The sequence below is a fragment of the Somniosus microcephalus genome, chromosome 32, assembly GCF_052327205.1.
Source record: "Somniosus microcephalus isolate GS21.2 chromosome 32, FLI_Smic_1.0, whole genome shotgun sequence".
Classification (NCBI taxonomy): domain Eukaryota; kingdom Metazoa; phylum Chordata; class Chondrichthyes; order Squaliformes; family Somniosidae; genus Somniosus; species Somniosus microcephalus.
Genome location: NC_141018.1, coordinates 21449996 through 21474428, shown reverse-complemented (window position 1 = coordinate 21474428; position 24433 = coordinate 21449996).

The following is a 24433-nucleotide window of genomic DNA, read 5'->3' as shown; positions in this document are numbered from 1 at the left end:
AGGCCATAGGGAATTTCGTTTTACACAAACACCCCATTAGAATGGTGTTTCAAACAGGCGAGATGTGAGATTGGCCAGAGATAGTCATTATAAGATGCCTGACCGAGTAAAACTAGATTAAATTGACTTAGCGGAAGCTGAACGCCAACTCTCCGACACCTCCTCCTACCTCCACCTGGACCATGACCCCAATACCAAACGTCAAGCCACCGTTTCCAAAACTGTCACTGACCTCATCTCCTCTGGAGATCTTCCCCCCCATGGCCGCCAACCTCATAGTTCCCCAACCCCGCACAGCCCGCTTCTACCTCCTTCCCAAGATCCACAAACAGGACTGCCCTGGTAGACCCATCGGGGTCGATTTTCCTGGAGCCATCAAGTGGGGTTTCAGGCATGTGGGGGGGGGGGTAAATCCCGAATTTGGGGGTCCCGACACCATCCCGCCCAAAACCCCGCCCCACGCAAGTTTCAGGGGTGGCGGGCACCCGCCCCGCTCTGGGACCCGCCGAAACCAGGCGGGAAGGGATTAGTGCCAATTAACTGCCTCTTAACAGGTAGTTAACAGGCAGTTTTTAGCCTAATCCCTATTTTGAGGGGTTTCGTGTGGGATTCCCGATGGCTCCAAACCACACCAAGTTAGAGCAGGCGGGCTGTCGGGTTACATAGAAGATAGGAGCAGGAGTAGGCCATTCGGCCCTTCGTGCCTGCTCCGCCATTCGATGAGATCATGGCTGATCCTTTAATTCAGTATCCCGTCCCCGCCTTCTCTCCGTAACCCTTAACCCCTTTTGCCCGTAGAAATATATCTAATTCCCTCTTAAATATATTTAATGAGCTGGCGTACACTGCCCTCTGTGGCAATGAGTTCCACAGGTTCACCACTCTCTGAGTGAAGAAATTCCCCCTCATCTCTGTCCTAAATGGTTTAGCCCTTATCCTTAAATTATGTCCTCTAGTTCTGTTCTCACCCGCCAAGGGAAACATTCCTTCTGCATCCAGTCTGTCTAGACCTGTCAGAATTTTATACACTTCTATGAGGTCCCCTCTCAATCTTCTAAACTCCAGTGTGTACATCCCTAAACTACATAGTCTCTCCTCATAGGTCATTCCCGCCATTCCTGGTATCAGCCTGGTGAATCGCCGCTGCACCCCCTCCATGGCAAGAACATCCTTCCTCAGATGAGGCGACCAAAACTGTACACAGTACTCGAGGTGTGGTCTCACCAGTGCCCTGTACAGCTGCAGCAAGGTATCCCTGTTCCTGTATTCTAACCCTTTTGCTATGAAGGCCAGCATACCGTTTGCCTTCTTGACCGCCTGTTGCACCTGCATGCTCGCCTTCAGTGACTGGTGTACAAGAACACCCAGGTCTCTCTGTACTTCCCCCTCTCCCAATCTATTGCCATTTAAATAATAATTTGCCCTCCCGTTCCTGCACCCAAGGTGGATAACTTCGCACTTGTCCACATTATAGTGCATCTGCCATTTATCCGCCCAATCGCCCAGTCTGTTCAAATCGCTCTGGAGCTTCCTGGTCTCTTCCTCTGAGCCCACCCCCCCTCCTAGTTTAGTGTCGTCTGCAAATTTGGAAATGCTGCATCCGACTCCCTGATCCAGGTCATTAATGTAAATTGTGAACAGCTGGGGGCCCAGGACAGATCCCTGTGGTACCCCACTTGTTACTGCCTGCCATTCAGAAAATGAGCCGTTTATTCCAACTCTCTGTTTTCTATCTGACAGCCAGTTCCCTATCCACGCCAAAACTTTCCCCTTTATCCCATGAGCCTCAATTTTCCATGCTAATCTTTTATGTGGGACCTTATCGAAGGCCTTTTGGAAGTCCAGGTACACCACATCTACTGGCTCTCCCCCATCTATTCTACCAGTTACTCCCTCAAAAAATTCCAATAGATTAGTCAAGCACGATTTACCCTTTGTAAATCCATGTTGACTCTGTCCTATCCTGTCCCCATTTGCTAAGTGCTCCGCTATTTCATCCTTAATGATGGACTCCAGCATTTTGCCCACAACTGATGTAAGGCTTACAGGTCTGTAATTACCTGCTTTTTCCCTACCCCCCTTTTTGAATAGTGGGGTAACGTTAGCTACCCTCCAATCCATCGGCACTGTTCCCGAGTCTAATGAATTCTGAAAAATCATCCTTAGTGCATCCGCTATCTCTAGGGCCACCACCTTCAGTACCCTAGGATGCATGTTATCAGGCCCTGGGGATTTGTCCACCTTCAATCCCTTTAGCTTCCTTAACACCATATCCTTAGAGATATTGATTTGCGTCAGTTCCTCCTTTGCCAATGTCCCTATTTTTCCCGATATCCCAGGGAGGTTTTTTGTGTCTTCCTTCGTAAAGACTGACCCAAAGTATGCATTTAGTTGATCTGCCATTTCCTTATTTCCCATTATATATTCCCCCGTATCTGACTGCAATGGACCAACTTTGGTTTTCACCAGTCTTTTCCTTTTGATATACTTATAAAAGCTTTTGGAGTTAGTTTTTATATTTTCCGCCAGCTTGTTTTCGTAAGCTATTTTGCCCCTCTTGATTATGCCCTTTGCCCTCCTTTGCTCTATCTTAAACTGTTCCCAATCTTCCGCTCTGGCGCTTTTTTTGGCTATTTTATACGCCCTATCTTTGGATTTTATGCTGTCTCTAATTTCCCCTGTTATCCACGGTTGAGTCACCTTTTTAGATTTCCTTTTATGCCAGATTGGTATAAACAATTTTTGCAATTTTGTCATTCTATCTTTAAATGTTTGCCATTGTTTATCTACCTCCAGTCCTCCCAGGAACGTTGTCCAATCAGACCTACTCAGTTCCCGTCTCATGGCATCATAATTCCCCTTGTTTAAATTCAGGACCTTAGTCTCTGAGTCAATTTCTTCGCTCTCCATTTCGAGTGAGAAATCGATCATGTTATGATCGCTCTGACCCAAGGGTCCCCGTACAACAAGATTACTGATTAGTCCCTTCTCATTGCACAGTACCCAGTCCAATATAGCCTGTTCCCGAGTTGGTTCCTCGACATATTGATCCAGATAACCATCCCTCAAACACTCAAGGAATTCCTCCTCCTCATTATTTTTACTGATTAGGCTAGTCCAATCTATATGTAAGTTAAAGTCACCTATGATGACAGCTGTGCTCTTATTGCACGCTTCTCTAATTTCCCTCGTGATGCCCTCCCTAACCTCTATTTTACTATTTGGAGGCCTATATACCACTCCTATTAATGTTTTTCGCCCCTCGCTATTTCTTAGCTCCACCCATATAGATTCTGTATTAACTGAGTTAATATCCTTCCTTTCAATTGCATTTATCCCCTCTTTTACTAGCAATGCTACCCCTCCTCCCTTTCTTTTTTGTCGATCCTTCCTAAATACTGAATACCCCTGTATGTTAAGCTCCCAGCCCTGCTCACCCTGCAACCATGTTTCCGTAATCCCAATTAGGTCATAATTATTAACCTCTATTTCCACAGCTAATTCATCTACCTTGTTCCTGATGCTTCTCGCATTAAGGTATAAAACCCTCAGGCTTTTTTTATGCTCACATTTTTTATGAATTAGTTTGGCCCTTTGTTTTTTGTTCCTCACCCTTTTATCATTTATTTCTGTCTGCCTTTCACTTTCCTCTATTTCACTACATAGGTTTGGAGGGATCGCGATGTCGGTGCTCAGGTGAGTGATGGGTGCATGAGTGCAAAGGTAAGTGTGTTTGGTGTGTCTAAAGTGTGTAAAGAAATTTTACTTACCTGTACTTACCTTAACAGCCTTTCTTCCTGTCGCCGTCGGGAGCCCATAACTCAGCCGGAACTGAAAGCTGAATGGCTGCGATCTGTGAAAAGTGACAGCCTTCAGCTTTGAGTGCCGGTGACAGTTCTAACTGAGTCTGTGCAGAAGGACTCAGGTTAGGACTCAGACTGTCAGTGTTTCACAGCTTCAAACAGTTGTGAAACATTGATATTTCATCTGTCAAGAACTCTTGACAGATGAAATTGCAGTCTGTGACGTCACCTGTTGCCGGGTGGCCCTTAATTGGCCTGCTGAGCCCGCTGGGTGGGCTCAACAAGGTCAATCAAGGGAAAATCACGCAGATTGGCCGGACGTCGAAGTAGGCGGGTCTAAAACCCGAAAGTTGTAGTCCCGCCTTCTTCCCGACAGCTTCAGGAAAATCGACCCCATCGTTTCAGCCTGTTCTTGCCCCACGGAACTTATCTCTTCCTATCTCGACTCTATTTTTTCTCCCCTTGTCCAGTCTCTTCCCACCTACATCCGCGACTCTTCCGACGCCCTCCGCCACGTTAACAGTTTCCAGTTTCCCGGCCCCAACCGCCTCCTTGTCACTATGGACGTACAATCCCTCTACACCTCCATCCCCCACCAGGATGGCCTGAGGGCGCTCCGCTTCTTCCTTGAACAGAGGCCCGACCAGTCCCCATCCACCACCACCCCTCCGCCGCCTGGCTGAACTTGTTCTCACATTGTAAAAAAGTTCTGACGAAAGGTCTTCGACCTGAAACGTTAACTCTGTTTCTCTCTCCACGGATGCCGCCTGGCCTGTTGAGTTTTTCCAGCGTTGTTATCTTAAACTGACTTAGTCAGATAGACCAGTTATAGAGCGTTTTCATCGATCGAAACCTTCCGCCAAGCAAAGAAGTGATCAGCTATGCTATTATCAAGATTTCTTGTATGAAGTCATGGAATGGTGCTAATTTAGGAAGTTGTAATATTAGAATAATTCCAATTCTCTATTTCATGAGATCACAAGATAGATTCAGATGAAAAACATGATTGGCAGAAAGGGAGGCCGGAGGCTTCCTTTAGGGGCCAAAGGGGCAGCACTCCTGCTCCTCCACTCCTGGCCCACCCCACAAGGAGCGCTGAAAAAGACACTTACGTTCTGCAGCCGGCAGCTCCCTCCCACCTCCATTTCGCTGCCGGGTTTCCCGAGCCCTGGGAAACCCGGCCGGCAACCATTAAATTTAATTCCAGCTCCCAATTGGCTCTGTGGGAGCCTGATTTAAATGTGTCAATGAAATGTCCCGTTTCAGGAGGAAGGGACACAGGCACAGCTCAAAACTCGCCACCATTAAAAGGGCAATGCGCACGCATGCGACAGGTTGGGGTCACGATCCCCATTTAATTTTTTTTTAAGTCTCTCTGGCCCATCGTGGGGGGTTAATATCGAGGCCCTAGTTTCCTTGTTTAACAACAACAACTTGTATTTATAGCGGCCTCTTGCATTGTTCCACGGAAGCTCATCGTAAGCTCGAGGAACAGCACCTCATCTTCCGATTAGGCACTTTACAGCCTTCCGGACTCAATATCGAGTTCAACAATTTCAGATCATAACCTCGGCCCCTATCATATATATATATTTTTTATCCACCTTTGTTTTGTGCCTTTTCCTTTTTTTCTCTCCCACACGGCAGCTGTCTCTCACTCTGCCGGCGCATTTCACACTTCATCTAGAGCCATCTTTTGTCTCTTTACCTGTCCTATTACCACCTCGTCTCGCCTTGAATATCTCTTAATGTCTCTTCACCTCTCAGACCTTCCCTTTTGTTCTTTCATCCCCTCCCCCATTTCCCAGCCCCCAAACTGGCCTTTTAATCTGTTTCATTTCCTGCCTTTTTTGTCAGTTCTGAAGAAGGGTTTTGACCTGAAACGTTGACTCTGTTTCTCTCTCCACGGATGTTGCCTGGCCTGCTGAGATTTTCCAGCATTTTCTGTTGTTATTTCGGATTTCCAGCATCCGCAGTATTTTGCTATCGTTGTGTTTATGTAGCACCTTTAACGTAGTAAAATGCCCCAAGGTGCTTCTCAGGAGGATTATAAAGCAAAATTTGACACCGAGCCACATAAGAAGAAATTAGAGGTGGTGACTAAACCTTGGTCAAAGAGGTAGGTTTTAAGGAGCACATTAAAGGAGGATAGAGAGGTGGAGAGACGGAGAGGTGTAGGCAGGGAATTCAAGAGCTTAGGGCCTCGGCAACAGAAGGCACAGCCACCAATGGTTCAGCGATTATAATCAGGGATGCTCAAGAGGGCAGAATTAGAGGAGCGCAGATACCTCTGGGGGGTTTGTGGGGCTGAAGGAGATTACAGAGATAGGGAGGGGCGAGGGATTTGAAAACAAGGATGAGAATTTTAAAATCGAGGCGCTGCTTAACTGGGAGCCAATGTAGGTCAGCGAGCGAGGTCAGGGGGTGACAAGTGAACCGGACTTGGTGCGAGTTAGGACATGGGCAGCAGAGCTTTGGATGTGACGAAGTTCAGCCATGATCTTATTGAATGGCGGAGCAGGCTCGAGGGGCCATATGGCCTACTCCTGCTCCTACTACGTCTCATGTTCTTATGTAGTGACGTACGAAGAGAGATTGGGTCGATTGGGCTTGTATTCGCTAGAGTTTAGAAGAATGAGAGGGGATCTCATTAAAACTTATAAAATTCTAACAGGACTGGACAGACTAGATGCAGGAAGGATGTTCCCAATGGCGGGGGAGTCCAGAACCAGGGGTCACAGTCTAAGGATACGGGTAAGCCATTTAGGACTGAGATGAGGAGGAATTTCTTCACCCAGAGAGTGGTGAACCTGTGGAATTCTCTACCACAGAAGGCCGTTGAGGCCAATTCATTAAATATATTCAAGAAGGAGTTGGATATATTTCTTAAGGCTAAAGGGATCAAGGGATATGGGGAGAAAGCAGGGACAGGGTACTGAATTTGGATGATTAGCCATGATCTCATTAAATGGCGGAACAGATTCAAGGGGCTGAATGGCCTACTCCTGCTCCTATCTTCTATGTTTCTATGTAAGTTTATGGAGGGTGGAACGTGGCCGGCCACGAGGTAGAACACTGGCATTGAATTGAAATAATCAGTGGAAAATCGACTCTGCAGTAAAAAGCATGTTGACTACGTTGGAGGTATCAGACTGGTATAAAGAGCTATTGCAGTAATCTGCTAATTACTGCACAGATCATCATGACCCTAAACAACTGTAATCGTTACAGGCTTGTAGGGTAAATAAGGCTTAGGTTACCTGTAAACATCTGACATGATTCTCTGACGATATAAGCTATGTCTTTATGCATTTCTCCACTTCACCTGAAGAAGGAGCAGCGCTCCAAAAGCTTGTGATTTCAAATAAAGCTGTTGGACTACAACCTGGTGTTGTGTGACTTCTTACACTGCTGCTTAAACTGACTGATTACACACGTAATCAAACTGCTTTAGCCGGGGCTGTAGACTTGAACCTGCGTCAGCTATGAGCTTACAGGTTTGCACGCAAGATATATCCTGACAAATTTACACGGTTTGTAAAGAGGGTACGTTTACCGTGCACACGATAATGGGATTTGTTGCTCATTACATTCAACTGTTAAATGATTTAACGTTCCAAGTACTGTTTAATAAGGTTGCCTGTTGTGCAGCCTCCAGTCTATCCACAGGTGACGAAGCTCCTCAATAGGGTTCCCAACGCTCCAGGATTGGCCTGCAGTCTCCAGGAATTGAAGATTAATCTCCGGGACAACTGCAGCCAGCAACACCCGGGAGAAACATCATCGGCCCATTAAAAAAAGATTGTGTTTGTAAAAACTTTCTTTGAACACTTTTGTTTAGTAGTTATATGAAAATATTGGAGATGGGGAAAGAAGGCTGTTTGACTGATGGTCGAGAATCGTCCAATCGGGTAATGAAGGGGGCGATTTTGCCAGCCCAGGGGAGGCGGGCTTGGAGGCAGGACTGGCGGAAAAATGGCAGAATCTGGGGGCGGGTGCCCATCCCACCACCAACCTGCCTCCATGCCATCTTCCCAGGAGGCGGGAAGCCGTCCCGCGCCGGGTCCTGTCTCCTTGGAGGCAGGAGGAGATTAAAACCACTTAACTGCCTGTTAACAGGCAGAAAATAGGATTATTCCCTTTTTGCCCTCACAGGTGCGGGCTTCCCGAAGGCTCCGAAACCCACCAGCTCAGTGAGGGGAGTACTGGGTCTGCGGGGGTCGGAGGGGTGCAAAGGTGCGCTGTGAAGGTAAGTGATGGGTGGAAGTGTGGAGAGGTGAGTATGTGAGGTAAGTGCAAAGAGTTTTTAAAAGTTTACTTATCTTTGTTTCTTCCTGCCGGCTTCAGCCGGTTTGTATGTGGAGAGTCTCGGACCTCCGCGTTGCAGATGAGAGATGGCCGTTGCATTCTCAAATGCAACAAACATCTCATTTCTGTAAAAGAAAGAAGGCTGATGAGGCCTTGTATGCAATAACTCATCAAACTGCAGAGAATATCAGTGTTTGACAGCTTCGCAGAGCTGTCAAACGATGACAATACTTCTGGACAGATGACACATCATACGTTGACGTGCTCCGCAACCCGCTTCCCCTTAATTGGCCTGCTGAGCCCACTGGGCGGGCTTAACAAGGTCAATCAAGGGGAAATAGCGTGGGTCGGCCACAAATTGATGCAGGCGGGACAGTGACCCGACAAGCAGCAGTCTCGCCTCCAACGCGCCCCCAGTCACAAAATCGCCCCCGAAGAGTCTGCTTGGTTTTCCGATTGGGCTTGGGAAGGCGGGGCGCCGAGAGGATGGATGTGTCGGGCGACCAATCGCGGCCGCGTGGGGGCGGGACGATTGGCGGCACCAGGTCATGTGGTGAAACCTCCAGCAATAGGTCCAACCAGAGTTGGCAACCTGGCCCCCTCGTACAATTGGTCCGAAGAACAGAGCCTTTAAACATGCTGGGCTGAGGCAGCTTTAAAGCTTTCCGTCTCACTTCGACACTGAACGCTAGAAGGGCAAGATTCTACTCAACAACAACATTTATAGAGCAGCTTTAACAGAGTGAACCATCCCAAGGTGCTTCACGGGAAGCGTTATCGGAAAAAGTTTGACACCGAGCCACATAAGGAGATAATTAGGACAGGTGACCAAAAGCTTGGCCAAAGAGGTAGATTTTAAGGAGTGTCTTAAAGGGGGAGAGAGAGGTGGAGAGGTTTAGGGAGGGAATTCCAGAGCTAAGGGGGCGGAGACAGCTGAAGACACGGCCACCAGTGGTGGAACGATAGAAATCGGGAACACACAATGCTTGATCGGCACCCCATCCACCACCTTAAACATTCACTCCCTCCACCACCGGCGCACCGTGGCTGCAGTGTGTACCATCTACAAGATGCACTGCAGCAACTCGCCAAGGCTTCTTCAGCAGCACCTCCCAAACCCGCGACCTCTACCACCTAGAAGGACAAGGGCAGCAGGCGCATGGGAACACCACCACCTCCAAGTTCCCCTCCAAGTCACACACACCATCCTGACTTGGGCATATATCAGCTGTTCTTTCATCGTCGCTGGGTCAAAATCCTGGAACTCCCTCCCTAACAGCACTGTGGGAGCACCTTCACCACGTGGACTGCAGCGGTTCAAGAAGGCGGCTCACCACCACCTTCTCAAGGGCAATTAGGGATGGGCAATAAATGTTGGCCTTGACAGCAAGACCCAGATCCCAGGAATGACTAAAAAAAAAGAGGCCAGAATTAGAGGAACGTCCATTTTACTGATGGTACAGCCAGTGAGTGGGTAAATTTCCCCCATCAGTAGCTAAGTAATACAGACCACAAAGATCCTGGGTTTGATTCATGCTCCGTGCAAAGTCAACTGAACTCAGCAAGGGCAGTGGTAGTTAAGCTGCAGTTGGCTCCAGCGCCCATGGATTCGGGAGGGGAAATCCAGCCAAGGTTAATGAGCGATATCCAATGACTCACTCGCTGGAAATGTCCCTATGTGGGTGTTGGGTGAGGACGGGGTTGGGCTTGGCTGTGGTGCCTTCTGTGGTCAAATAGCCTCAGTCTAGTTTCGCACCTGCATAGTGACCAGTTGGGCAAGATACTGGAGGGGGGGGGGGGAAGCGAGGCCCACAAAACGTCCACAGGAGAGGAGAGAAGAAAATTGGAGAGATAAACAAATTAAAAAAAAATAGACTTAAAGGCTGGTTCTACCTATTCAAGCCAGTTATCCTACCTTGGAAACTCTCCAACTCCCCAACCTGTACTTGTAACTCAATCCCTATGAAAGGGATCTATTTCAGGTTCATTTCCCTGTAGTTTCAGATCGCAGAATAGATGTGGGAGATAAGTGATAATGAATATATAAAATGCTTTTCCGGGGTTTACCATGGCTCTTTCGCAGAAGTTACAGTGGACGATCAGGAGAACTCCACGTAATCCCACAAAAAAAATCACCCCATGGCGTTTTGAGAATTTTGCTCTCCCGTGGGGGGATGATTAAAAAGGGAGAAAAGGATAGACCGAGTAATTACAGGCCAGTCAGCCTAACCTCGGTGGTGGGAAAATTATTGGAAAGAATTCTGAAGGACAGGATAAATCTTCATTTAGAAAGACACGGATTAATCAAGGATAGTCAGCATGGATTTGTTAAGGAAAGGTCGTGTCTGACAAAAACTTGATTGAAATTTTTGAGGAGGTAACAAGGAGGGTAGACAAGGGTAGTGCGTTTGATGTAGTGTATATGGACTTTAGCAAGGCTTTTGATAAGGTTCCACATGGCAGACTGGTCACAAAGTTAAAAGCCCATGGGATCCAGGGCAAAGTGTCAAGTTGCTCGGAGACAGGAAGCAGAGGGTAATGGTTGATGGGTGTTTTTGTGACTGGAAGGCTGTTTCCAGTGGGGTTCCGCAGGGCTCAGTACTAGGTCCCTTGCTTTTTGTGGTATATATCAATGATCTAGACTTGAATATAGGGGGTATGATTAAGAAGTTTGCAGATGATACTAAAATCAGCTGTGTGGTTGATTTGATACTGAAGAAGGAAGCTGTAGACTGCAGGAAGATATCAATAAATTGGTCAGGTGGGCAGAACAGTGGCAAATGGAATTCAATCCAGAGAAGTGTGAGGTAATGTATTTGGTGGAGGGCTAACAAGGAAAGGGAATACACATTAAATGGTAGGACACTGAGTAGTGTAGAGGAACAAAGGGACCTTGGATGCACGTCCACAGATCCCTGAAGGTAGCAGGGCAAGTAGATAAGGTGGTTAAGAAGGCATATGGAATGCTTGCCTTTCTTAACCGTGGCATAGAATACAAGAGCAGGGGGGTTATGCTTCAACTGTATAAAACACTAGTTAGGCCTCAGCTAGAGTACTGCGTGCAGTTCTGGTCACCACATTACAGGAAAGATGTGATTGCACTAGAGAGGGTACAGAGGAGATTTACAAGGATGTTGCCGGGAGTAGAGAATCTTAGCTATGAGGAAAGACGGGATAGGCTGGGTCTGTTTTCCTTGGAACAGAGGAGGCTGAAGGGAGACCTTATTGAGGTGTATAAAATTATGAGGGGCATAGATAAAGTGGATAGAAAGGACCTATTTCCCTTAGCAGAGGGGTCAAAAACCAGGGGGCACAGATTTAAAGTAATTGGGGGAAGGTTTAGAGGAGATTTGAGGGGAAATTTCTTCACCCAGAGGGTTGTGGGGGTCTGGAACTCACTGCCTGAAAGGGTGGTAGAGGCAGGAACCCGAACCACATTTAAAATGTATTTGGATGTGCATTTGGGATGCTGTAACCTGCAGGGCTATGAACCAAGAGCTGGGAAGTGGGATTAGGCTGGATAGTTTGGGGCGCCATTATCGGCCGTGCGCAAAGTTTAGCGCCTGGCGCTAATTATCGCCTCTGACAGCAAACTTGGCTTTTATTGCCCCTGGAGGTGATTGGAGCGCTAAATCAGGCGCTTCACACCTGTCTTAAGACGCAAAGGCCGAGGAGCGAGGCGCTACCTCAGCGCGCTGGCAAAGCAAGGAAGGGCAAATCAAAATAAACCTGCAAAGTGCTGCTCAGTACTCAAAACTCCTTCACACAGCGTTGAATCTCTCCAGAAGTCTCTCTCTCTCTCAGAATGCGTGGTGCAAAAATGTCACCGACAAAAAAAGGCAGGAAGCGTTCGCCTTTAAATAGCGCTCCCCTAGTCCCTTTCTGACAGCATAACGCTCCCCTCAACCTGTTGTTGCTAGCAGCAGGCGGTAAGGCAGGGGGCGCCACTCAATATCCGGTCCGGGGCGCTACCGGGGCGTTGCACACTCGACTGACGTCACGATCTGCCGGCGCAGGAGATCGTGGCGGTAGTGTTTAGCGCTGCCACAAAATATCTAGTTAATTTCGCGAGCGGCGCAAACATCGCCGCGCCCGGGCGCTAGTTGCTTTGCGCCCCATTAGCGCCCTCTTAAGGCGCTAAAGGGAGGTGCAAACAACTGAATTTTTCCCCCCTTGCATTTATATAGCGCCTTTAACATAGTAACATATTCCAAAGCGCTTCACAGGAGTGCTACGAACACAATTTGACACGAAGCCACATAAGGAAATAATTAGGGCAGGTGACCAAAAACTTGGTCAAAGAGGTAGGTTTTAAGGAGCATCTTAAAGGAGAAAAGAGGTGTGGAGAGGCGGCGAGGTTTAGCGAGGGAATTCCAGAGAATAGGGCCTCGGCAGCTGAAGGCACGGCTGCCAAAGGTTCAGCGATTAAATTCGGGGGATGCTCAAGGTGGCAAAATTGGAGGAGTGCAGATATCTCAGCAGTCACCAGAGGAAAGTTTGCCCCCAGCCTGTTGGTAAAAACCCTCATATATATTGATCATTCAGCACCATGCTGGTAAGTAACAGTGAGACTGCCACTGTACAGAATATTAGGCAGGGGTACTGGGAACAAATAGGATTCCTGCATCCAAACTTTGGCTCTTGGAGCAATGACAGGTGTATAAATATATCATTTACTGTAAAAGTTTGCTGTAACTTGACCAAACTTTAAAGTTGACCAAAGTTAATGTACCAGCATGCCTTGAGAGGCCAAGAGACTTTGGGGGGAAAATTCAGTATCGCCCCGTTTGGGGCGCAATTATCGGCCGGTTGCAAAGTTTAGCGCCTGGTGCTAATTATCGCCTCCGACTGCAAACTTGCCTTTTATCGCCCCTGGAGGTGATTGGAGCACTAAATCAGGCACTTCGCACCTGTCTTATGGCGCAAAGGCTGAGGAGCGAGGCGCTACCTCAGAGCGCTGGCGAAGCTCATGTGATGTCAGTCAACAATGGAACACAGACACACTGGTGCCGGCCAGTTCTTAAAGGGGAGGGTTGATCTTGCTCTCCATCTACATCCTGTTCATTGCAGCCTTGAATCTCGGCCTGGAGAGACCTGTACATCAAATCTGCTGGAAAGAACAATGGAGAGGCCCAGGGAAAGAGCTCAGAGTGCAGCCCCCACCGTCTCTTCTAAATCAATACAAGGAAGGGCAAATCAAAATGAACCTGCAAAGTGCTGCTCAGTACCCAAAACTCCTTCACACAGCATTGAATCTCTCCAGAAGTCTCTCTCTCTCTCTCTCAGAATGCGTGGTGCAAAAATGTCACCAACAAAGAAAGGCAGGAAGCGGTTGCCTTTAAATAGCGCTCCCCCAGTCCATTCCCGACTGCAAAACACTCCCCTCAACCTGTCGTTGCTAGCAGCAGGAAGTAAGGCAGGGGGCGCCACTCAATATCCAGTCCGGGGCGCTGCCGGAGCATTGCGCACTCGACTGACGTCACAATCTACCGGTGCAGGAGATCGTGGCGGTAGTGTTTAGCACTGCCGCAAAATGTCTAGTTAATTTTGTGAGCGGCGCAAACATCGCCGCGCCCGGGCGCTAGTTGCTTTGCGCCCCATTAGCGCCCTCTTAAGGTGCTAACGGGAGGCGCAAACCAACTGAATTATTCCCCCTTTCTGCTGAACAAATGTTAAAATGAAACTGCTGCGACTGTGAACTGTGAAGGCTGCAAGCTGTTAATCAGTTATAATAGTGACAGACCCCGAGCAGGAACTAATGGTTGGGCATTACAAAGACAGGAACATCTTCAGGCAAATGGTGTGAACGGGCTTGGATCCCACTGATTAGCTGACTAGGTGATAAGAAGAAGAGGAATACAATTGCTGACCGTTTGTCACACAGTTTGGGACCCATACACATTGAGGGGCCTGCCCAGGTTTTGGGGTATATAAAGTGCTGCTAAAAGACACTCGGGGATGCAGTGGAGCCAACTTGGCCAGTTGCCAGTTGAAGTCGTCCATCTTGTCATCGCTGAACCGACCACTCGCTGGTGTTAGCACGTATGTGGTGATTGCTTGAGTTTCAAGTAAAGGAATAGATCTGTGTATGCTTAAGAATAATCGGGAATTGTTATACACAACAGTACTATAAGATGCTTACTGGTAATATCTTGCTGATTTTTAAGTAAAATAAAGTTTTTCCCGGAAATCCTTGGGTTTTGTGTTACCTGTTTGAACTCTATAAACTCGAGGAACAGCACCTCATCTTCCGATTAGGCACTTTACAGCCTTCCGGACTCAATATCGAGTTCAACAATTTCAGATCATAACCTTGACCTCTATTACATTTTTACTTATATTTTTTATCCACACCTTTGTTTTGGCCTTTCGCCCCCCCCCTTCTTTTTTTTTCTCTCTCCCACATGGCAACTGTCTCCCATTCTGCCAGCGCATTTCACGCCTAATCTAGAGCCGTCTTTTGTCTCCACTAGTCTTATCACCATCTCGTCTCGTTTTGAATACCTCTTAATGTCTCTTCTTCTCTTTGGTTCTCTCCCAGCCTGGCCTCTCAATCTATTTCATTTCCTGTGCTTCTTTAGTCTTGACAAAGGGTTTTCACCCGAAACATTGACTCTATTTTCTCTCCACGGATGTTGCCTGGTCTGCTGAGTTTTTCCAGCATTTTCTGTTGTTATTTCTATAAACTGTTGGATGGGGCGAGGGGTAATTCCGCACATCTTACACAGGAAAATGAACAGGGCTTATACTGATATTTGCTCAACCATTGGTGGCCATGTTACCTCCAGACTCGGCTATGAGCACAATGGAATATGAGCACAAACTAGCGAATAATATAAAAACGGATTGTAAAAACTTCTATAGGTATGTGAAAAGGAAAGGACTGGCGAAGGTAAATGTAGGTCCTTTACAGTCAGAGACGGGAGAATTTATAATGGGGAATGAGGAAATGGCAGAGAAATTAAATGAATACTTTGTTTCTGTCTTCACGGAGGACGACACAAAAAAAACTCCCAGAAATACGAGAAAACCAAGGGTGTGGTGAGAATGAGGAACTTAAAAAAATTATTATTAGTTAAAAAACAGTACTAGCAAAACTAAAAGTCAATAAATCCCAAGGACCGGATGACCTACATCCTAGGGTTTTGAAAGAGGTGGCCATTGGGATAGTGGACGTATTGGTTGACATCTTCCAAAATTCTATAGATTCTGGAATGGTTCCTGCAGATTGGAGGATAGCAATTGTAACCCCGCTATTTAAGAAAGGAGGGAGAGAGAAAACAGGGAACTACAGACCTGTTAGCCTCACATCAGTAGTTGGGAAAATGCTGGAATCTATTATAAAGGATGCAATAACTGGGCACTTAGAAACTAATAGTAAGATTGGGCAGAGTCAACATGGATTTATGAAGGGAAATCCTGTTTGACAAACCTATTGGAGTTCTTTGAGGATGTAACTAGTGGAGTAGACAAAGGGGAACCGGTAGATGTGGTGTATTTGGATTTTCAGAAGGCCTTCGATAAGGTCCCACACAAGAGGTTGGTGAACAAAATTAGGGCTCATGGAATTGAGGGTAATACACTAGCATGGATTGAGAATTGGTTAACAGACAGAAAACAAAGAGTAGGGATAAACGGGTCTTTTTCAGGATGGCAGGCTGTGACTAGTGGGGTACCGCAAGGATTGGTGCTTGGGCCCCAGCTATTCACAATCTATATCAATGATTTGGATGAGGGGACTAAATGTAACATTTCCAAATTTGCTGATGATACAAAGCTAGGTGGCAGTGTCAGTTGTGAAGAGGATGTGAAGAGGCCTCAAGGGGATCTCGACAGGCTCAGTGAGTGGGTGAGAACATGGCAGATGGAATATAATGTGGATAAATGTGAAGTTATCCACTTTAGTAAAAAAAAAAGAAAGGCAGAGTATTTCCTAAATGGAGGAAGATTGGGGAATGCAGATGCTCAAAGGGACCTGGGTGTCCTTGTACATGAGTCACTGAAAGTGAATGTGCAGGTGCAGCAAGCCATTAGGAAGGCAAATGGTATGCTGGCCTTCATTACAAGAGAATTTGAGTACAGGAGTAAAGAAGTCTTACTCCAATTATATAGGGCCTTGGTGAGACCACACCTGGAGTACTGTGTACAATTTTGGTCTCCTTACCTAAGGAAGGATATACTTGCCATAGAGGGAGTGCAACGAAGGTTCACAAGATTGATTCCTGGGATGGCGGGACTGTCATATGAGAAGAGATTGAGTAAACTAGGCCTGTATTCTCTTGAATTCAGAAGAATGAGAGAGGATCTCATTGAAGCATACAAAATTATTACAGAGCTTGATAGGGTGGATGCTGGGAGAATGTTTCCCTTGGCTGGGGAGTCTAGAACCAGGGGCTACAGCCTCAGGATAAAGGGTAGGCCATTCAGGACTGAGATAAGAAGAAATTTCTTCACACAGAGGGTGGTGAATCTTTGGAATTCTCTACCCCAGAGGGCTGTGGAGGCTCAGTCATTGGGTATATTCAAAACAGAAGTCGATAAATTTCTGACTAGTAAAGGCATCAAGGGATATGGCGATAGGGCCGGTGAATGGAGTTGAGGCAGAAGATCAGCCATGATCTCATTGAATGGCGGAGCAGGCTCGAAGGGCCAAATGGTCTAATCTTGCTCCTATTTCTATTGTTCTTATGTTCTTATGACTATTCCAATTCTCCCATCTTCAACCCGCCATAAACTTGAGGTCATTCAAAAGCTCTGCTGCCCTTATCCTAACTCGCACCAAGTCCTGTTCGCCCATCACCCCCAGTACTCACTGACCTACATTGGCCACGCCTCGATTTAAAAATTCTCATCATTGATTTCAAGTTCCTCCATGGCCTCACTCCTCCCTATCTCTGTAACCTCCTCCAGCCCCACAACCCCCCGAGATCTCTGCGCTCCTCCAATTCTGGCCTTTTGAGCATCCCCGATTTTAATCGCCCCACCATTGGTGGCTGTGCTTTCAGCTGCCAAGGCCCCAAGCTCTGGAATTTCCTCCATAAGCCTCCCTGCCTCTCTACCTCTCTCTCTCCCCCTCTTTTAAGACGCTCCTTAAAACCTACCCCTTTGACCAAGCTGTCCCAATATCTCCTTACATGGCTCGGTGTCAAACCTTGTCTGATAACGCTTCTGTCAAGTGCCTTGGGTCGCTTTGCTGTGTTAAAGGCCCTCCTGCTCCTCCTGACCCACAAGGAATCGACTAAAAATAAAAATGCGCTCACCTTTCTGCGTCTCTTATGGCCGAGTTGGCCTGGCGGGGGAAGCCACAACAGCTCGGGTTAAAATTGCAGTCGAGGCCTTGATGGCGTCATCGGAGCCTGATCTGCATATTTAAAGAAGGACCCAGCTGCCTTCCGATGGGCGCCCCTCTCGCCTGCTCAAAAGGGTAACTTAAAATTGCGACCAGCGGGAAGGCAGCCGGATCGGTGGAGGTAAGTTGCTGCAGCCATTTTAACTGCCCACCCGCCCGGGTTCTGTCTGGTGGGCAGGGTTAAAATCGACCCATATATCGTTAAGCATCTGTGAGTAAGAGCAGCATGCCACCAGAATAGCATTTAACCTTTGATGTAATAAAACTCACGACGCACTTGTTTCGAGTATAAAGCAAGGCTTTAATCAACTTGTTTCAAAACATGGAGGTCGAGTTATCTTTCACTAGTTCCTGTTTACACAATGTCCTGGGCAAGCTGGGCCCACGCCTGAGTATTTATACTCCTTGGACGGCGCCACCAGCTGGCCTTCCAGTGTTATTTCATGAGTCTTTCTTCATGGATCATAAGATTCATAACAACCTTTCAATGCAATACAGCGGAGATTGTACCCGTAAACTAGTATTCACTCTGAAAGGCAGAAATCACACTGTCAGACCATATCATAGAATTGCATAGAATGTACAACAACAACAAAAACAACAACTTGCATTTATATAGCGCCTTTAACACAGTAAAACGTCCCAAGGCGCTTCACAGGAGCTTAATCAGAAAAAATTTGACACCGAGCCACATAAGGTTAAATTAGGGCAGATGACCAAGAGCTTGGTCAAAGAGATAGGTTTTAAGGAGTGTCTTAAAGAAGGAAAGAGAAGTAGAGAGGCGGAGAGGTTTAGGGAGGGAATTCCAGAGCTTAGGGCTCGGCAGCTGAAAGCACGGCCACCAATGGTGGAGCGGTTATAATCAAGAATGCTCAAGAGGCCAGAATTAGAGGAGCGCAGAGATCTCGGAGGGTTGTGGGGCCGGAGGAGGTTACAGAGATAGGGAGGGGCGAGGTCATGGAGGGATTTGAAAACAAGGGAGTGAATTTTAAAATCGAGGCGTTGCCTAACCGGGAGCCAATGTAGGTCAACGAGCACAAGGGTGATAAGTAAATGGGACTTGTTGCGAGTTAGGACACAGGCAGTAGAGTTTTGGATGACCTCAAGTTTACGTAGGGGAGAACGTGGGAGGCCAGCCAGGAATGCATTGGGATGATCAAGTGAGCACAGGAACAAGCTGTTCAGCCCACTGGCCTTTGCCAGTGTTTATGCTCCACACACGCCTCCTCCCACCCCTCTTCATCTCACTCTATCAGCATAACCTTCTATTCCTTTCACCCACATGTGTTTATCTAGCTACCTCATAAATGCATTTACTCTATTCGCATAGATGCAATCATATCATTCAGGCTACAACAAGTAGGCAAATTTATTTTAAGATTAGAATTAAACAAAAGCAAAATGATTACAGCAGATAATCAGTAACACAATAATATTGCGCACGCAATACTTTGAATTATCTTAAAAATAATAAAACACTCAAAATCTTAAGAGACATTTTCAGAATCTCTTAACTAAGACGCAACATGGGACCTCTTCACTTCACGGAGCCCCACCTCACGGTTGCCACGTGGAAGCGTGTGCTGGGAGCAGGGGAGATTCAGATTAGGGAAAGCGGGCAGCATCTGTACTCCTCCCAGCTTTTGACACTCCAGATCAAAGCAGTGCTTTGACTCCAGGCATGTCTCTTTGAACATGACCCAGATTCCCTGTCAAGAGACAGATGAGTAGAACATTAATTATTTCTACCACTCGAACGGATGGGACATGTCTGACAGCTCCCAGGCTCTCGGATGAGCCACTTCATTGCCAGGAATGAAACAATCCCGTCCTGGAATTTTTAATCTGGTGTGGCATTCGTGGCACTCTTGAACAATGCGTTTGTTTTACCCCACAGTGGTAAATTAGTATAAATTGCACAACCTAAGGCCATAGTCAAACAAATATCATCAGATTATGAGGAGTGATTGAGTAGAACGGGCCTATACTCTCTGGAGTTTAGAAGAATGAGAGGTGATCTCATTGAAACATATAAGATTCTTAGAGGGATTGACAGGGTAGATGCTGAGAGGATGTTTTCCCTGGCTGGGGAGTCTAGAACTAGGGGGCATAGTCTCAGGATAAGGGGTCAGCCATTTAGGACTGAGATGAGGAGAAATTTCTTCACTCAGAGGGTGGTGAATCTTTGGAATTCTCTACCCCAGAGGGCTGTGGATGCTCAGTCGTTGAGTGTATTCAAGGCTGAGATCGATAGAATGTTTGAATACTAAGGGAATCAAGGGATATGGGGATAGTGCAGGAAAGTGGAGTTGAGGTAGAAGATCAGCCATGAATGGCGGGGCAGGCTCGAGGGGCCGAATGGCCTACTCCTAATTCTTGTTATTATTTCTGATTCCAGACAGGCCCATTAACAGGGGTGAGCTGCCTCCCCCTAATACTAGCAGCTATCTCCAGATAGTATCTGAGGATTGCTTTACCCAAGCCACCAAGACGAAGGAATTTTGTTCAGCATGTAACCAACAGCGACCCATTTGGAATGCACAAGATATTGGCTAATCTAGCATTCCAGATGGACAAAGATATAAGACAGATGGTTTGAAACATGGATAGGTTGCCCTTCATATCAGTGGGTAAGCTGGAGAAATTCCTATGTTTGAAGAGAAAGTAGCCTGATTTTATCTGTATTTTTGAACAGCATCATCTTGCAAAATTGGTACAAAGATAAAACCAGCACATGAACAAAATGTCCTTATTTGTTTTGAGCAAGGTATCTTAAAATATTTTACTTATTTGCACGTAGCAAGTATTTTACTTATTTGTACTTTGTACTAGAGCTAGGATCAGCACCAGGCATACCTATGAGGTGCCAACCTAGTGGAGCTACAACAATGCTACAGGACTCCATGCCTCCTAAAAAGCGGAAGCAGCATGCTGTAGACAGAGCTAAGCCATCCCACAATCAACGGATCAGATCAAAGCTCCGCAGTCCTGCCACATCCAGTCGTGAATGGTGGTGGACCATTGAACAACTAACGGGAGGAGCAGCCTCATCCTCAATGATGGCGGAGCTCAGTACAGGAGGGTAAGAGACAAGGCTGAAGTCATTGCAACCATCTTCAGCCAGAAGTGCTGAGTGGATGATCCATCTTGGCCTTCTCCTGAGGTCCCCACCATCAGGGCAGCATGGTGGCATAGTGGTTAGCACTGTTGCCTCACAGCACCAGGGACCCGGGTTCAAATCCGGCCTCGGGTGACTGTCTGTGTGGAGTTTGCACATTCTCCCCGTGTTTGCGTGGGTTTGCTCCGGTTTCCTCCCACGGTCCAAAGATGTGCAGGTTAGGTTGATTGGCCATAATTTTAAAAAAATTGACCCTTAAGCGTTAGGGGGGATTAAATACATGGGGTTACGGGGATAGGGCTTGGGTGAGATGGCTGTCGGTGTAGGGACCGGGTGCTAGGGTTTGGATGATCAGCCATGATCTCGTGGAATGGCGGAGCAGGCTCGAAGGGCCGAATGGCCTACTCCTGCTCCTATCTTCTATGTTTCTATCACAGAAGCCAGTCTTCAGCCAACTCGATTCACACCACGTGATACCAACAAACGGCTGAGTGCACTGGATACAGCAAAGGCTGTGGGCCCCGTCAACATCCCACCTGTCGTGCTCAGGACTTGTGCTCCAGAACTAGCCGCGCCTCTAGCCAAGCTGTTCCAGTACAGCTACAACACTGGCATCTACCCGACAAAGTGGAAAATTGCTCGGGTATGTCCTGTCGACAAAATGTAGGACAAATCCAACCCGGCCAATTACCGCCCCATCAGTCTACTCTCAATCATCAGCAAAGTGATAGAAGGTGTCGTGGACAGTGCTATCATGCAGCACTTACTCACCAATAACCTGCTCACTGATGCCCAGTTTGGGTTCCGCCAGGACTACTCGGCTCCAGACCTCATTACAGCTTTGGTCCAAACATGGACAAAAGAGCTGAATTCCAGAGGTGAGGTGAGAGTGACTGCCCTTGACATCAAGGCAGCATTTGACCGAGTGTGGCATCAAGGAGCCCTAGTAAAACTGAAGTCAGTGGGAATCAGGGGGAAAACGCTCCACTGGCTGGAGTATACCTAGCACAAAAGAAGATGGTTGTGATTGTTGGAGGACAATTATTTCAGCACCAGGATATCGCTGCAGGAGTTCCTCAGGGCAGTGTCCTAGGCCAATCAACTTCAGCTGCTTCATCAATGACCTTCCCTCCAACATAAGGTCAGAAATGGGGATGTTCGCTGATGATTGCACAGTGTTCAGTGCCATTCGCAACTCCTTAGATAATGAAGCAGTCCATGCCCACATGCAACAAGACTTGGACAACATTCAACATTAGGCTGATAAGTGGCAGGTAACATTTGTGCCTCACAAGTGCTAGGCAATGACCAATTCCAACAAGCGAGAGTCTAACCACCTCCCCTTGACATTCAACGGCATTATCATCGTCGAATCCCCCACCATCAACATCCTGGGGGTCACCATTGACCAGAAACTTAACTGGACCAGCCACATTAATACTGTGGCTACAAGAGCAGGTCAGAGGCTGGGTATTCTGCAGTGAGTGACTCACCTCCTGACTCTCCAAAGCCTTTCCACCATCTACAAGGCACAAGTCAGGAGTGTGATGGAATACTCTCCCCTTGCCTGGATGAGTGCAGCTCCAACAACACTCAAGAAACTCAACACCATCCAGGAAAAAGCAGCCGGCTTGCTTGGCACCACATTCACCACTTTAAACATTCACTCCCTCCACCACCGGCGCACCGTGGCTGCAGTGTGTACCATCTACAAGATGCACTGCAGCAACTCACCAAGGCTTCTTCAGCAGCACCTCCCAAACCTGTGACCTCTTCCACCTAGAAGGACAAGGGCAGCAGGCGCATGGGAACACCACCACCTCCAAGTTCCCCTCCAAGTCACACACCATCCTGACTTGGAAGTATATCGGCCGATCCTTCATCGTCGCTGGGTCAACATCCTGGAACTCCCTCCCTAACAGCACTGTGGGAGCACCTTCACCACACGACTGCAGCGGTTCAAGTAGGTGGCTCACCACCACCTTCTCAAGGGCAGTTAGGGATGGGCAATAAATGCTGGCTGTGCCAGCGACGCCCACATACCGTGAATAAATAAAAAATAATTTTTCCTTGTATTGACACTTCTTGTATTTAATGCTATTTAATTTAATTTTTCAGATGCAGAATTGTTTGCACTGCTAATTCCTGACTACGTCAGTCTGCCATGATATCTTCATGCCTGTCTACTAATTTTTCCAGTTAGATGCAAGTGTTTTGCAGGTTCCTCTAAGTACCCAAGGTGTCAGCCTTGGTTCAGTTGGAAGCAGCTCTCATCTTTGAGTCAGAAATATGTGGGTTCAAGTGCTACTCCAAAGACTTGAATCAACCTTGGCTGACATTTCGGCGCAGTACCGAGGGAGTGCTGCACTGTCGGAGGTGCCATCTTCCAGGTGAGATGTTAAACCTCTAAGGTGGATGGAAAAGATCCCATGGCGCCATTCGGAGAAGAGCAGGGGGAGTTCTCCCAAGTGTCCTGGTCAATCTTTATCCCTCAACCAACATCAGATTACCTGGTTTCCGGGACCTTGCTGTGCGCAAAATGTTTTCTACATTACAATACTGACTACACGTCAAAAGTTCTTCATTGGCTATAAAGTGCTTTGGGATGCCCTGAGGTCATGAAAGGAGCTGTATAAATATAAGTCATTCTTTCCTTATATTTTCAATACCAAAGCTGACCCAATCAGCTGGAGAACAATTCATTTTTTTCTAATTTTACTCCCTCGTGAAATCACTGGCTAGGACTTTCTGATTTTGCCCTCACCCCACCACGATTTTCCACCCAGTAAAATGAGTAAATCACGGGCTGGCGATCGCAGGACAGGAAGACCCCGTCCACTGGCCCTTGCTCGGTGACAAGAGCCACAGACTCGTGAAGCCCTCCTGTACTTTGCCCATTCATCATGTGGGAATTGAGCCAGTGAGTAGCAGAGATATGTGCCACGGTAGTGGGCATCACAGCTAAGAACAGGGCTACCCTCATGCAACATCCACACAGGAATCATCAGCCATCAATCAATGGGAGCGCTGCACTTTTTCCTCTCCAACACAGAGCTTATCTGAGGAAGGATGTTCTTGCCATTGAGGGAGTGCAGCGAAGATTCACCAGACTGGCACCTGGGATGGCAGGACTGACGTATGAGGAGAGATTGGGTCGATTGGGCTTATACTCGCTGGAGTTTAGAAGAATGAGAGTGAATCTCATTGAAACTTATAAAATTCTAACAGGACTAGACAGACTAGATGCAGGAAGGATGTTCCCGATGGTCGGGGAGTCCAGAACCAGAGGTCACAGTCTAAGGATAAGGGGTAAGCCATTTAGGACTGAGATGAGGAAGAATTTCTTCACCCAGAGAGTGGTGAACCTATAGAATTCTCTACCACAGAAGGCAGTAGAGGCCAATTCATTAAATATATTCAAGAAGGAGTTGGATATATTTCTTAAGGCTAAAGGGATCAAGGGATATGGGGAGAAGGCAGGGACAGGGTACTGAATTTGGATGATCAGCCATGATCTCATTGAATGGCAGAACAGACTCGAGGGGCTGAATGGCCTACTCCTGCTCCTATCTTCTATGTTTCTATGTAAGACCAATTCTAGCATCTTAGACTTTTTTTACTGCAGAGTCCAGGAACTAAGCCCAGCATCTTCTGTTTTTTTATAGGTGCTTAGAATCATAGGGGGCGATTTTGTGACTGGGGGCGCGTTGGAGGCAGGACTGCTGCTTGTCAAGTCGATGTCCCACCTCCATTGAATTGTGGCCAACCCACGCTATTTTCCCATGATTGACCTTGTTAAGCCCGCCCAGCGGGTTTAACAGGCCAATTAAGGGAAAGCCGGTTACAGAGAACGTC